The sequence below is a fragment of the Mixophyes fleayi genome, chromosome 3 (genome assembly GCF_038048845.1).
Source record: "Mixophyes fleayi isolate aMixFle1 chromosome 3, aMixFle1.hap1, whole genome shotgun sequence".
NCBI classification, from domain to species: Eukaryota; Metazoa; Chordata; class Amphibia; order Anura; family Limnodynastidae; genus Mixophyes; species Mixophyes fleayi.
The window spans coordinates 189,442,761-189,454,531 of NC_134404.1; positions in this window are offsets into that span (position 1 = coordinate 189,442,761).

The following is an 11,771-nucleotide window of genomic DNA, read 5'->3' on the forward strand; positions in this document are numbered from 1 at the left end:
TCCTCTACGCAGTCCAGATACATTTATTGGTGCGAATCATACAAGTTCAGGGTTTTTAAATTATATTGTGGTGACCCACTCCTCTATGCAGTCCAGGTAAATTTTTTGGTGCGATTAAGACCAGTTGATGGTTTTCTTATTATATTGTGGTGACCCACTCCTCTACGCAGTCCAGATACATTTATTGGTGCGATTCATACAAGTTCAGGGTTTTTAAATTTTATTGTGGTGACCCACTCCTCTACGCAGTCCAGGTACATTTTTTGGTGCGATTAAGACCAGTTGATGGTTTTCTTATTATATTGTGGGGACCACTCCACTACGCGGTCCAGAAAGATACCTCGTTGCAACGTTTTGGACTAATAACTATATTGTGAGGTGTTCAGAATACACTGTAAATTAGTGGAAATGCTTGTTATTGAATGTTATTGAGGTTAATAATAGCGTAGGAGTGAAAATAAGCCCAAAAACTTGATTTTTTTACTTTTTATGCTTTTTTCAAAAAAAATCCGAATCCAAAACCTTAAATCCGAACCAAAACCTTTCGGCAGGTGTTTTGCGAAACAAATCCGAACCCAAAACATCGCGAAAATCCGAATCCAAAACACAAAACACGAGACACCAAAAGTCGCCGGTGCACATCCCTAATTTCAATAGGTCTCTTTTTATGACTGTGACAGGATGGACCACCTATGCCACCCTGTCTGTTGCTGCTAGGAACCGGCTGGGCTTACTTTGCCACCGTTCCCTTTCGTTATCCCAAATGCAACCTCTTGCTGCAGTAGGAGGGACTTACAAATGCTGCCACCACTGGCATCCAGGACCGGGTTTCTTCTGAGTAACTGACGCTGCACGTGTACCCTGTGTCACGGTCTGCCTCCGTCTGCTTTGCAACATCTCCCTTTTGAATGCTGCTTGCATCCTACAGCCCGTTTGTTTTGAACTGTGCAGTATTTGTGTTCATTTTATATGTTGCAGCAGTACCTCTAATCACCAGAGGTGCTGCTATTGTGCCTTACTTGGTTGTATCAGGGGTTAACCTGCTCTGTAATTATTTCTTGCACCTGGGTGTGTCCCTTCTTAAACCTGTCTCTCCCAGCAGTCATTGCTGGTTATTGTTGTCCCATCCTGTTGTTGCATTCTGTTGTTCCTTCCCTCTGCTGTGCTTGTGGTTTCATGCTGCCTGGATCTCTCCATATCACTGCTTACCTGCTATCTGTGATCTCTCCATATTACCACTTACCTACATCAGCCATCTACCCGGTATTTATTCCTGCATTTTCCTGTATATTCAGTATTACACCATCAGATTGTTATTCCAGCAATAAACTTTGTGTGTTTTCACCTCATTCTTGGCTCCTGAGCTGCACTTTGTATTTGAACCGTGACACCCCGTTACTGGCGTACCTGGCTGGTACTCCTGACCTCTTACTATGATCAGGAGCGCTGTGGATGGATCCTCCCTGGCTTATCACATTGACCAGAGCTGCAAGAAAAGTACAAACCCCAAACATGCCACTTCCCCACATCACAACACAACACACAAAAGACTTCCATCCACAAAGGCTTATTGTATCAGACATATACCTTAAGAAATAATGCATCTCCTCTAGCAAGGTTAAACAAGAAACTAATTTCTTCCCCTGGTCTCAGAAATTAAAGATTTCCTTAAACAAAATATACACAATATCAAAAATAAGTGCATGTGCAATTATATAAATAAGCGCCCTGCGCTATTTCCTTTAAAAAAAATTATACCAGAAGTTATTTAGCAGTGATCCAGTCAAAATGACATTTCCTGAATTCTTTTCTTTACACCAACAGTGGCTGGTGTTATATGAGGGTTGCCCACACCGAAACAATTTGGGGCCTGATTCAAAGTTGGATGTATGCTAGTTTCCGTAGTGTGTCTTGTGTGAAATTGCACTGCAAATGCTCACAGAACGAGTGTATACATTTGTGTAGAAAACATACCGGAATGCATCTGACACTTACGACCCCCTACAACTTGAGAGGCTAAACAGGGGAGGGAATGGATGGACTAATGTTACCCATGTACAGTAACTGCATGTTCATGCAGATGAGGCTCATTAAGACCCAGACATTTGCATAAGTAAGCATGTTTTCAGTTGAATCTTTTGCACCTACTACAGGGATTACAGCATTACCTCAATTGACACCACTGCATCAACCACAACTATATAGGATGATTGAATGAACACTTATTTGTGGCACTTTGAAAAGGAGGTTCCGTAAATTAGGCTATTTATGTTTTGTAGGCGGAATCACATTTGCCTGTGGCTTGCCAGCAAAGCGAATGTCCGCATTTATTATTTGCTAATTACAATAAAAGTATGTTGCGCTAGGCTTGTGTATGCTCACTCTGCAGCCATGGATTTTGCAAATACAATTTGTTATTAACATAATAGAAATTATTTTTTTTTTTTTCCAACTATCAGAAAACTGGTCATTTGTTCGTGGCAAATATAGAAGGCATGGAAGAATTTGCCATAGTAAGCATTTTTATTTTTTCAATACTTTTACGTCACGCTTCACTGCAGAAAACTGGAAATCACAGCCATGGAGCCCGATATATGATCAAAAGCATAAGATGTTTATTGAACAGGTTTAAACCAGATAATACAGGAAATGGTACAAACCAAGTTGCAGATAATGAACAAGGATATCTGAATGAAGCTGAAAACTGGTATCAATAAAGAATACAGCTGATGCGGGTGGAATGACTGAGTGGAGAGAAATCCAGTGCAGAGATGTCAGCAGCAGCATGTAGAAGTCCCAGAGAACAGGAGAAGCAGGAGAGCACAGCAATAGGAACAGCAACATAACAATTATGACCAGCACAGGTAACTGGGAGAGGCAGATATAAGTAGGGAGCCACCAGGTGCAGATGATTAATTAGTGCAACAGGTTAACCCATAGTATTAAGAAGAAGCAGACCTTGGTGGATAAGAGGTACTGCCGGATATTACAATGTAACAAGTCCAAAATAGTCCTGGAGGCAGGAGCTGCCAATACAAGCAGCATGCAGATGCAGTAAGGTGAAGGCAGATCCTGACATTTTAGTAGTATAAACTACTTATAATCATGTAATAAAAAAGAATGACACATTTCTTCAGCAAATATTTAGGTTGTCGCCTCAAATGTCAGCACCTGCAACAACATCCCAACAGCAATACCACGGCTGACTCAAATATTGACTATTACATTTCTGTGCATCTGGGTCATTCTGTACCACAGTGGGTGTTGAAGCTGGAATATCCCAGACTTCACTCAGTGGGGTACTCAAGCGGGTACTGCAGGCATTCCTGTTATGCCTCACCCATTTTGTGCATCTGCCATTAGCTGAAAAAGCTGTTGTCTCGATAAAGTAGAAATTCCATTAATTAGAAGGAGCTATAGGAGGAGACCCAGGTGTCCGGGACTGTGCATCCTCAGGCTCGGCCTTCCTGGGACAACAGACAGGACCATGTTCAAAGACATCAGGGATAAGGTACGCTAGTATAGTGGTGAGGGCTGTGCCCACCCACTCTACTTATATCATTTGTTCCATCTTGTCTGCCAGGCGTTCTTTTGTTGTATATTTTGTTTCAAATTTTGCATGGAGGATAGAAAATCTGTATGGCGCTGTTGTGTTTCATAAGTGTGGCTTTCAAATCCCTTCAAAATATTCTGGTCATTAGAACCCCTGGGTCCTCCTGCTCTTGAGGCAGCTGTTGGCCCTTGTGTTGTCAGATGCACCTCTTCCCTATCCTCCTCTCATACAGGTTCCACATGGTACTGTTTTCCTGTGTTGGATGTTTGATCGGTAGCAAAGGGCAGAATAAAAAGCATTTGTCAATGTAAAGAAATGGGCATGGTGTATGGAACCAGTGTTAAAACCCCTTAATCTAATCCATACCCGGACTGCACTTTTTAGCCATGTTGTTATCAGGAAGTATCAGTGATGGAACTATAACATCTCCTTGGAAAAGTACTTCAGGGGTTAAATTCCACTTCCACAGGAAACACTTAAGAGTTGAGTGAATTAAGCTACCATTGTTCTGTTTGCTCCCTATTGTCCACTAGTGAGCTCTACAAACAGCCAGAAGCTGGACCCAGCAGGGGTTACCTGAGGGAGGACACCTGGGGAGATAGGGAAGGGGGCTGGATAGTGTGAGAAGCCCACCAATCGAGACCTTTTGCAACTCCCCTGGGCAGGCAGTTCCCAAGGTGGGATTATGAGGTGATAAAAGAGGCTACCCTTTGAGCTGGACACATATGTGACTGAATTTGGCCTAGAGGTGATGCGCTGCCAGAGATGTGCTGTGGAACCTATTGGATTTTAATTGATCTCCTCACTTGTTGGACCTCCTATCGTTAAGGGGAGTCGTGCTGTATTTAATCCTGTTCTGCAGAATATTTTTCCTCTAATACCGTGTCTGAGTGATTTGGCAAGCACGTATCTTCACATTTGGTGGCAGCAGTGGGATCACCCAGTCCCGGGCAGGCGAGCCAGGTAGAGCCGCAGGGGAATGTACACGAGGTGTGGTCCAGGGCTCTGCAGATATCCAAAACAGAAACAAGCACATCACAGTTGGGCGAGTGGTACAACGAGGTTGAGGCACTTGGGCATAATCCAGGGCGAGAAAAGTACTGGCACGGTGAGGGTGCGAACGCCTACTGGCAGTACTGAGTGTGGGAATATGTGTCCAGGTAAAAGACACAGGGCCTAGACTGGTAACGGTGATCCATCTAGGTGCAGGCTTGGCGAGGGTTGGTACACCCTACAAGCCGTAGTGAGAAGAGTGCTCCTGTAAGTAAAGGACTGAGTAAAGTGCCAGCCAGGTGTTCGCCAGGGAGTAACAGTGGCCCAACGCAACTACTGAGTATTTCCTGAGTGAGAAAACCGAGAGCTCACAGCGAAGTGGCCCTGGCAGGGAGAACCGGACAGAACCCCACCATGGAGCACCCAACACAGAGGCTCCAAGGAGGCACATGTGAGAGCAGGACAGAACCCTGCCAGAGATACTGTTCAGGGCCCGAAAGCCCTTGCAGCAGAGTACAAGTTGTGGGTCCCAGCCTCACTGTGTATGAGAGTGGGTAGAAGCCCCACTGAAGAAGTGTGACGCCTGCAGTAGGTTGGAGCTACGGTCCACCTACAGACCAGCTTGCTAGCGGGCACATGCACCCAGTCAGCAGTGTGAGATTTTGGGCCAAGGCCCTAAGATTTGAGAATGCGTGGTGGGTTGTAACCTCACAGCAAGCAGAGTGGGTCCCAGCCCCATAGAGTATGCAGCAGTGGGTCATAGCCAAACTGCAAGTGGAGTGGGTCCCAGCCCCATAGCAAATAGAGTGGGTCCCAGTCCCACCATAAAGATGGCCCTGAAAGATCCTTTAGAAGGGATGGACCGGATGACGTTAGTAGCTGAATGTCAACTGTGTGGTGTTCCCTATTTTTATCAGGATTATAGGGACATCATTTAGGACCTGAAATGTGATCAAGCAAACCAAGTCAAGGCATTCAGCGACTACCGACGGTGGATTCTTAAGCCGGGTCCCAAGATGAGTCTCCTGGAGCAGCTGGATTGCTTAGAGGAGTGTTTTGAACTGCCATAAGAAGAGGCATCAGATTGTGGGCAGCTCAATAGTCCAATCTGTCAAGACCAGTGCCGACGATTGGATGCTGTAAGGCACCGCCTGCAGCAGCTTCTTCCACTAGCCGAAGAAGTGTCACCCAGCCTGTGGAAGTCATATTAGAAAAAGAAGAAAAGAGAATAAAAAAAATGAAAGATAAGAAGCCCCATCCAGCTGCTGATGTTAAGGGGTTAGCTACAGTGAGAAAACTTGCTCCCCAGCCAACCCGGCTGGGGAAGGACCGCTTCAAAGTAGGTGCTGGGAAGGACGCAGCTAAGGAGGAGAGTCTGCAACCAGCTAAACCGCTAGCTATGATGGAGGAAAGATCAGGCTTGTGTAGGAGGTATGGTTCCTGCCAACTGATGGAGATCAGGAGAAGGACTGCGAGGACCCTTGTTCCTCTTCATTTGGATAAGTTATCCCAGGTCTTGTGAATCTGTGTGCTCACCAAAAGCGAGGTGACAGGGAAGCCGGACCACTGCACTGCTGGCAGTCACTGGGGCTTCGCACACCCAGGAAAGCCTAAGCCTATAGTCGGATTTCCCAAGTTGGCCATATTAGGACTGGTATTGTATTGTATGTACTACTCTTGTGTCCATTGTGCATACCTGTAAATGTTACTCCTGTACATATGTTGGTTTTGTGCCTATTGTTGTTGTTCCAGTAATAAAAGCTACCATTGGTTAAGTTGGATATCTGCCTGGGTGTTAAGTATTTACCCATGTACAGGGGAATTCGTTAGGCTGTTCACCCTTGGTAGACACCGTTCCCTCACAGTCATATCCACACTTTTCAATAAGTTATACACATGTTGTACTTTCATTCTGTGACAGCTAGCTGCTATTGACATAAACTTCCAAAACAGGTGACAGAGTTCTTTGCCTATAGCAGCCAACTTTCCAGTAGAGCTTGTTGCGCTCACAGGTACTTGGATACCACCAGGTCTTAACTCTTAGCGTAGTGGAAGCTTATATGCAATACCGGTAGATAGGAGGCGGTAGCCAAGACAGGAGCAGACGGTCAGGAGCAGGCCCGGGGTCAGGGGTCCGTAGCAGGCAGAATAATCAGGAACATGCCAAAGGGTCAGGGCTGGCAGCGAGCAGGGATATCCAAATAACAAAGCCATAGGACAGGGCAATCAGAGTACAAGCAGGGCGCAGAAACAAGCCATGGATCACAACAGGAATCAATCATCAAACAGATAAAGTATCCACAGGAACAAGACTGGTCAGCAAAATGTGCAGCACACGGGACGCTATAACTGGCAAGGAGGCTAATCCCTCCCTCCCTTAAATACTAAGAGTGGCCACTCAGGAATCAGGCAGCCAGTGTGTAGTAATTAGCCCCAGGAGGTGCTTGACTGATATATAATTATTGCGCTTGAGCCCAGTTGCCAACTTGCCGGGACGTGGCGCTAATGAATGAAGAGTGTCCGACCATTGCCTAGGTAACGCCCCGGAACGACAACACCGGAACTGACGTCCCAGTCGTCATGACAAAGGCCGGGATGCGGCCTGTACGTACACAATGAGCCACCACAGCTTGGGGCACCGTTGCGGCTCGTAACACATACCTAAATCACACCAGGTAGGCCACAACACACCCAATTCCTGCCCCATGACTTCATTATGCGGTCAATATATATTAAATAGAAAAAATTAAAATAAATATAAATTTAGCTCTAGTTCAAATAATAATCTCTTTTGATTACTTTCACTGTGCATACCACATACCAGCCTGTCTCATATTGCATATGAGAGACCCCCTCCAAAGTAATAGTGCTCACATAACAGGCTCCACTCTGCTAAATAAGGAGACTTTCACCTTTACATTGACTTATTTTATGAAAACAAAATTTGTCCTCAACTTTGCAGGTTCAAATGGTTCATTAGAACATCAACAATTTCCTGAAATGTTTTGCTGGTGGATTTTACTAGATTTTAATAAACAGTGCAACAAACTGTAAGTCTCTGCACTCCATTACACTAGTAGGACTGACACTTTCTTTTTGCCACTAACATTTTTTGTATGACAATAAAGTTCCACTCTTTCCACATACGTGGCCCAATTTTCTATAGTGCCATTTTACAAATGTATCCTGATATTTTTTATGAACTTTTAACCATATAGAGGGTATGCTACATTCGCTGTACCCTTGAGTAATGGCTGATTTAACTCATCGTCATCATGATGATTTAACTCACGTGTCCCAGCAGAGTTGTGGGATTGTATGACACACTTTTACACAGGCTCCTACTTTACACAATTCACCACTGATCTTCTGGTGATTTCTTTGTGCAGTGCTGAATGTGGTTTCATCCTCATCACCAGTTGTGGCGTATGTAGTTATGAATAAACACGCTAATCACTTATATATATTTACTTCTAAGTTCATTCACAATACAAAAGATGACAGTTAAGCACATGATAGAAATACATTTTGTAGTACACACTAGTACCATCTACCTCTGCAGAACTATAAAGTATCCCACATACGCTACACTCCAAAAAACATACTGGTAGGTTGACTGCTAACAAATATTGACCCTAGTCTGTCTGGTTGTGTGTATGTTAAGGAATTTAGATTGTAAGCCCCAATGTGGCAGGGACTGATGTGAGTTCTCTGTACAGCGCTGCAGAATTAGTGGCGCTATATAAATAAATGGTGATGATGATGATGATGATATGCTACATCTTCTATTATAAGAGATAGTTAAAGAATACAATGTTCTGTAGATCATTCGATGCGTGAATATTATAGGCCAGTCTCAAAACAAAGAAGCCAGAAGGACCAAGTGGCTAAAAATGTATTATAGGTATCATGAATTATACCTAAATGGTATATTATATACTTGAATTATACTTTAATATAATGAATTAGGTTAAAAGTTTTCCAAACTTAGTTAGAGAGGGTAGTTCTTTTTTGTTTTTTTATAATGTAGTGATGGTAAAATTTGTGGTTCTTTTAATACACTGATTAATCTCATTCCAACATTTACTGATCTTGGGCCAATTGTACAAGTGTGAGATAAATGTCCCCTCTCCACACACTCTCACCAACATCTGTCTAAATTGGATACATTTTATTGAGAAGAGAAGGTACCATCTGTATAGTATTTTATAAGTTTGTGTGTTTATTTATTTACTACCAAATTATGCATTACAGATTTTACCTATTCTTCAGCCTCCAGGGTCTCCCCCACATACTCCTCCCATTTCAATTCATGTTTGTCTTTACCAGAATGTCTATGGAATATCATTAATTTACATAGTGATGAAATTAGACCTTTATGGTTTAATTTTAGTTTACAGAATATTTCTATAGGTGATGATTGTGTTAATCTGTGTTTAATCTAGCTAGAATGATAAAAGTATTTAATTAGAAGACATTAATATAGAGTTTTTGTTGGGTAACATTTTTAAACTCTGGGCAAATGTTTAAGCGTGCAATGTCTGAAAGAAATTCAGTGTTATGTTTTGTCCATAATTTCTTTAATTTATGTAATTTAGCATTTTTTTTGTATGACAAATAAATTAATGCAGCTCATAAAGGGTTAGTTCTAACCAGACTATTTTGAAAATTGTTGTTGTAGAACAAAGAACAGATATAATTCAAATTCCTACCAAATTTACGAGTATACTCAAAAATGATCAAACTTATTTCAATTGGATGTTTTGGGTCACAAGCAGGACCCTCCGGCTAACTTATATGGGCCCGTTGCACAGGCCCGGCTTCCTCTGTCAGGCTTCCCTTCGTTGCAATCTTCCGATGGCAGCTGCCATCTTGGATTTCAGGTCTGCACATGCGCAGACCTGCTTTTTATAATTTTCCCTGTCCAGCCAATCGTTGATTACTTGTACAATGTAGGTGATCAATTTATCAGTTATCACAGGAGGAATGGTTTTGCAGTAAAGGAGTGCCTTTTGGTTCTTTTGCAATACTTGAGATGTGTGATAGATGCATATCTATTCACAACACATACAGTTTTTACTCCTATTCTGTAATAATTCAGATTTTTTCATATATATTGAGTTTTGACAAGAGCTGGAATCCTAATCTATTGCTAGGAGTTAGCTTCAGGGCCCTGATATATGAAAAAATCTTACACCTATCAGAACAGTGGGATGAATCTATGATGCACATGGGCTTGTGCATGAAGTCCTTGTGATGAAACGCGTAGAGGTGATTGTGGATACATTCCAAGAGCTATACTGAGCTGATGCCTGACGTTTTTATGATCAATGCTTGAAAACTTTTATATTCTGGTACGTGCATTTTACTGTTTTGAATAAAACATTTTACTTGGTTAATACACCATGGAAGCACCCCTGTCTGTTTGATATTGTAGAATTGTTGCTGTTCCCCCGTGGAGATCGGGTGGGAGAAAGGAAAGGACGCGTAGAATATACTCTACTGGTGTTTGAATTATCGTGGAACACAAGATCTGTTATCAGCATGTGAAAGAACCAAATTGACTTTTCTAACTGTGCGCACCGATTGTACTGTCTATGTGATATATATATATATCACTTTTTTTCTCATATATATATATATATATATATATATATATATATATATATATATATATATATGTTAACTATGTTTTCTATGGTTTTTGGGATGATCAGCTATCATTATTGTTAGTGTATCTTATGTGCGGCCGAAACCAACTCGTCGTCTTCCAATGTGGCCCAGGGAAGCTAAAAGGTTGGACACCCCTGCTTTAGCATATTGAGCCGTTATTTCTCTATAAAGGCCAGGCTATATTTTAATCTCACAGTAAGTTATTCATGTAAAACATGAACTGTTAATGAAGTATGACTAATACACACTGATTACTAGTTAATAGGAATCCCAATTGTAAAATATATTATATTAGGCTCTTCATCTTCTTTGGTATCCTTAGTTTATCATCATCATCTATTTATATAGTGCCACTAATTCTTCAGCACTGTACAGAGAACATACTCACATCAGTCCCTGCCCCATTGGAGCTCACAGTCTAAATTCCCTAACATACACACACAGGCAGAGATAGAGAGACAAGTCAATTTGATAGGAGCCAATTAACCTACTTGGAGTGTGTTAATTGGCTGCTATGTTTTTGGAGTGTGGGAGGAAACCGGAACACTTTGTTCTCCCCAAACACGGGGAGAACATACAAACTCCACACAGCTAAGGCCGTGGTCAGGAATCAAACTCATGAGGCAGACGTGCTAGCCACTAAGCCACAGTGCTTGCTTCATATACCACCATATAGAGATGAACGAAATTGGGTTTTGTGGTGGAACAGGCATTTCGCCATGAGTTTTGCTTTTGGTTTGTCATTCGCTGGAATACTCATTTGCATTGTATTTGTAAGTTCACCTTTTGATGAATATATAGTTATGATAGACCTGAGATGGAGATGGTGAGTTCATTCTTCTGTGCAGTTGGGGTAAGGCTGAGAAAACAATAAAGGCATTAAGGCATAGGGAGAAAAATACAGAGCATAACAGTTTTGTAAATGTCATAATCTATCCCACCATCTAATGCACACCAATGCTAGGTAATTATATTCCATATTAGATCCTTGAGTGTGTGTGTCAAATATTCATTGATGACATCACATCTTCTGGAGGGTGGAACATCCAGGAACTGATTCAGAATCCCTTGACAAATTTATATCACATCAACACCATAAATTATGACAGAATAAACCAGGCTGTAAACAATATTGCAGAAATGGAAAAACAAAGAGCTAGATTTAATAATGAAGATATGTGTATTTGCTCCAGAAACAGTGAGCTTGACTATGGATTTAGAGTAAACATCATTTTCAGGAATAGCTAAAACAACAGTCTTTTCCTCACAGGCCAGGGTTATGTAAATATATATATATATATAATATATATATATATATATATATATATATATATATATATATATATATACAGATACATAAAGATATATATAAAACAAACCTGTTGGGTCATATCTGCAGTCTCAGCTAGCCAGAATGACTAAGGACTGCACAACCTACTATGGCCGTTACTTCCCAGAATCTGCAACTAATCCCCATCACTGCAATAAGGATCCTGGGTGGAGTTGACATGACTGACGTGCCCACCGCCCAGTGCTCTGACAGCCAATGTGC